The 4,899-nt window shown below is 49.8% G+C and overlaps 1 pseudogene; it reads left to right on the forward strand.

Annotated features, from left to right (window-relative positions):
* The first annotated feature begins 450 nt into the window (after positions 1 to 450).
* On the forward strand, positions 451 to 3,263 carry LOC125537085 (annotated as a pseudogene).
* The last annotated feature ends 1,636 nt before the right edge of the window (positions 3,264 to 4,899 follow it).

A 4,899-nucleotide genomic window follows, 5' to 3' on the forward strand; every position in this document is an offset into this window, starting at 1 on the left:
CCACCCACATATCAAATTATCAAAGTATCGAACGCGAATCATATGAACGTGATGAAAACTAGCTTGACGATATTCCCATGTGTCCTCAGGAGCGCTTTTCCTATTATAAGAGTTTGTTCTGGCTTGTCCTTTGCTACAAAAGGATTGGGCCACCTTGCTGCACTTTATTTACTTTTGTTACTTGTTGCTCGTTACAATCTATCTTATCACAAAACTATCTATTACCACTTATTTCAGTACTTGCAGAGAATACCTTGCTGAAAACCGCTTATCATTTCCTTCTGCTCCTCGTTGGGTTTGACACTCTTACTTATTGAAAGGACTACGATAGATCCCCTATACTTGTGGGTCATCAACCCCGCCCCATCGAGGTCGGTCAGATCTTAGAACCGAGGCAGGGAGCTCCGCGCGCCGCCACACGAGCGGGTCCCTTGCCACCGGATCCGCACCATGCTACGCCTGGAGACACCGCTGGAGGAGCCACCCACCGGACATGCGTCCCTCGCCACCGGGAACCCGCTGCCGGCCGCCGAGTAGGTCGAAGAAGAGCACTTCCCAATCTCCACCGCGAGCACCCGGCGCGGCAGCAGCACCGCACCCAGGCCCGACCCCACGCCGCCCGAGCGGCCGCAACAGCCGTTGTCGCCACGGAGACCGAGGCCGCCTCCTCGGGGCCCAAGCTCCGCCTCGCCCTTCGCTATGGCCGGAGATCCCCCTCCCCTTGGAGGAACGAGGCCCGGCGCCACCGCGGTAGGGGACGGCGGCAGAGGAGCAGCAGGGAGCGGCCTGGCGGTGCTTGGATCTGGGGGCCCTCGGGTCGCCTTGCGAGGGAGACGACGCGAGGGGCTGGAGAGATAGGAGGTTTATTGTGCTCATCCCAGAGCTAACTATCAAGGGAAGTCACTCACGGGAATAGCATGACAGATGATACCCATATTACCATCATCAGTGAGTGGAAAGTGATGAGAAAGGCTCTCCTCATGAGCATAAGATCCATTATCAACCATGTCAAAATGTTGATCACTTAGTTTGCTCTTGCGGATGTAGTTATGAGGATGTGCATGCAATAATTATCTTTGTTTGTGTATCAGGTTTGGACCGTGTGATGTTGAGGAGGATTCGCCATTTCATCTTCATAACACCGAAATATCGTTCGATGACGTTTTGTAGTGATGAATATCGATGATTAAAGGTCTCATTTCTCCCTGTGGTGGTACATGTTGGAAATCAGGTACATGTACATGGTAGCGTTGTCCTTTGTATGGTGCTAGATATGCGAAAGTGCTCTTTTGATTCGTATGGTGCTAGATATGCGAAAGTGCTCTTTTGATCCCGTGTTTAGATGCTCCCTCATGAATAGTAAAATCAAAAAAATAGTAAAAAATGAAATTTTTTATGATAAACATTGATGAATGCTTTCACTATGTGCAAAAAATTATGATGAAATGACATTCATGGAAATCTGAAAAAAATTGATGCTCCAAAAATGCTTCCAATAATAGTCTTTTTGAAGCATCGATTTTGTGTTTTTGCCCACATTTCGACGAACATCATTTCGTCATAATTTTTTGCGTGCAATGAAAACATTCATCAATGTTTATCACAAAGAAAATCAGATTTTTAATTTCTTTTACTATTATTTTTATTTTACTTTCATAAGAGAGCATGTGAGCTCGAGTGCAAAACTCCCACGTCCTCTGGATATGCAACTTTGTTTGGATATCCAAATTAAGTCAACAAGATAGAACTTGCATACATCATTCTGAAGCTACTTGCAACTTTTTGAGGAATATTGTCAATACAAAATATACTAAGAGCATGTATACTAAGGTGATGTAGGCGGGCTGCAAGACACGATGGTGAGTTACTTCCACGCCCGCACTGGGACAAAGGTCGACGTCGGCCAGGTACTTCCTCCGGTCCTTTTTACTCTGCATATAAGGATTGTCCGAAGTCAAACTTCGTAAAGTTTGACCATATTTATATGAAAAGGTATTAACATATACAATCCAAAATTTATACAATATGAAAACTAAAGTCATGACGTATCTAATGTTATTGATTTCACATTCTAAATCTTGGTACTTTTTCTATAAACTTGGTCAAAGTTTACGAGGTTTGACTTCATACAAATCTTATATGCGAACTAAAAAGGACCGGAGGGAGTACTGTACGGCGGCGTGCTCAACCTCGTGTCGAACGCGTTCTGCTCCATCGACATGGTCGACATGGGCGCCGAGTCGGCGCAGGGGTTCCGGAAGCTCGTTGAGGTGATCGCGAAGCCGAACGTCTCGACCTCGTCCCTTTCCTTCGGCCACTCGACTTGCAAGGATGGCATCACTGGACGGAGATACGCTTTGAGAAATCTTCCTCCTATTGGATGGCATTGTTGACCGTCGTATGGCAGCTGCCAACGCCTCCACGGAGAAGCACGGTGCCTTCCTCGACTCGCTCCTCGAGCTCTTCTCCACGGGCAAGATGCCTCGCGACAGCCTGACAACCATAGTGTTCGAGGTGTTCACGGCCGGGAGCGACACGATGTCCATCACCGTACAGTGGGCAATGGCTGAGCTGCTCTGGAACCCAAGCGTCATGGCAAAGGTCCGCGCGGAGATAGACAGTGCTCTTGGCGGCAAGGAAACTATTGGCGAGACCGACTCGGTGAGCCTGTCGTACCTCCAAGCCGTGGTGAAGGAGGCTATGCGGCTGCACCCGGTGGCGCCGATACTGCTGCCGAACCGGGCCATGGAGGAAGGCGTGGAGATCGGCGGCTACGTCGTGCCAAAGGGTTCGACGGTTATATTCAACGCATGGGCGATAATGCGAGATCCCGAGGCGTGGTAGAGGCCCGATGAATTCGTGCCGGAGAGGTTCCTGGACGTGGCAGATCAGGTGGACTTCCGGGGTAAGGCCTTCGAGTTCATCCCGTTCGGGTCTAGCCGAAGGCTGTGCCCAGGCCCGCCGATGGCGGAGCGCGTCGTGCCATTCATCCTGGCCTCGCTGTTGCACGCGTTCGAGTGGCGGCTACCCGAAGGCGTTTCGGCCGCGGAGTTGGACGTGAGCGAGAGATTTACCACTGCCAACGTGACGGCTGTCCCACTCATGGCCATGCCCGTTGGGGTCACCAAGGACGTGTTTGGTTGCCGTAGTGAATGGTATATGTGTTGCATACACATCTCAATCCAGCCTGACTCTGAAAAAACAGCCTCATATACGACATCTGCAAGTTGTTTGGTTGCCTGCATATGGACTTCCTGCATTAGAGGATCAACTTTGGCATGTTGTTTGGTTGCCTGCATTGTCTCGGCACATACAACTACACGTTGTTTGGTTGCTCGCATGGGATATGATTAAGAGCTAGCACTTGCACTTAGCACACAGGGTTAAGAGCTAGCAGAGGAAGGGGTAGAAGAAATGTAGTGTGCACCGGACCATGGCGACTGCGGTGGACAGTGACCGTGGCGCCGTGTCCGACATGACGAGCACGGAGTCATGGGAGAGCGACCCCGTCGGCGAACTAGTTGGAGTGCTCGCGCAAAGACAATGGACAGAGGAGAAGCAATGCAGTGCTCACGCCATGGCATCGTCAGTGTAGTAGGACGAGAGAGAGGAGCTGAGATGGTCGACGCCGAAAATGACTCCAGTGTAGTAGGACGAGAAAGAGGAGGCCGGAAGGAGGCCAAGATGATCGACCCCGTCGGTGGCAGAGAACAGAGGACAAGAACCCCGACAGTGTGCGTGCCATGGCGGCTTAACTGCAGTAGGATCATGGGGAGAAGGCCGAGATGAACGACATCAACGATGACGCTACCACAACAAGACGCGAGAGAGGAGATCAAGAGAAACCACGCCGGCTAGAGGAATAATTAAGCAGTGTCTTAAATCATAGCACACATATCCATATGTACAGCCGTGAGAAATATGTAGATCTTCTCGTCTATGATCATCGAAACAGGAAACTTGCAACACGAATGTTGTGCAAAACTGCGGGATTAGGCTACTGGTCAAAGGAAATTTCAAACAATCGATCATGCGCAACAAATCTGAAAAAAGTCGTCCAAAACAGGTCCAAAGGGAACAAGAAATTGAGCATGTATGGTCGAAGAAACTACAAATCGATCGCCTGAATGGAACCGTAGCATCGATGTGCATCTTTTTCGTGTAGAGCTTACCACGAACCGAAGCATCGTTGTGTAGATTAGAGTGGCATGGAAGAAAGGAGATTAGAGAGGAGCTTACTGGAGGTTGAAGAAGACACCATGTAAACACCTCGCATCCCTCCTGTTTCTCCTCATGCAGGGCCCGCTCGCTGCGCTTCTGCTCGACCTGACTCCAGAGAAACTGCCGATCTTTGCGTTTCCAGCGAGCCAGGCCCAGAGGTGCTTTAAGAAGCGTGCAGTGCAAGCCCAATAGTGTATGCGGGCTACCAAACAGGCTGAATCCTTCCTGCGCGGGCCTGGTCGAGGTGTATACAGGCAACCAAACACGTCCCTACTGAATGCACGTCAGTACACATAACTGTTTTCTTCGGCAAGATTCATGATGGGTGCATGTCGACATAACATATAGTATTATCTCACAGTTTTGTTGGGTAATGTAGCAATAATTCAAAAAAATTCCTACATATCACCAAGATCAATCTAGGAGATACTAGCAATGAGAGAGAGAGAGGGAGTGCATCTTCATACCCTTGAAGATCGCTAAGCGGAAGCGTTACAAGAATGCGGTTGGTGGAGTCGTACACACAGCGATTCAGATCGCGGTCGATTCCGATCTAAGCCCGAATAACGGCGCCTCCACGTTCAACACACGTACAACCCGGGAACGTCTCCTTCTTCTTGATCCAGCAAGGGGAAAGGAGAAGTTGAGGGAGAACTCCGACAGCATGACAGTGTGGTG

The sequence above is a fragment of the Triticum urartu genome, chromosome 2 (assembly GCF_003073215.2).
Source record: "Triticum urartu cultivar G1812 chromosome 2, Tu2.1, whole genome shotgun sequence".
Taxonomy (NCBI): domain Eukaryota; kingdom Viridiplantae; phylum Streptophyta; class Magnoliopsida; order Poales; family Poaceae; genus Triticum; species Triticum urartu.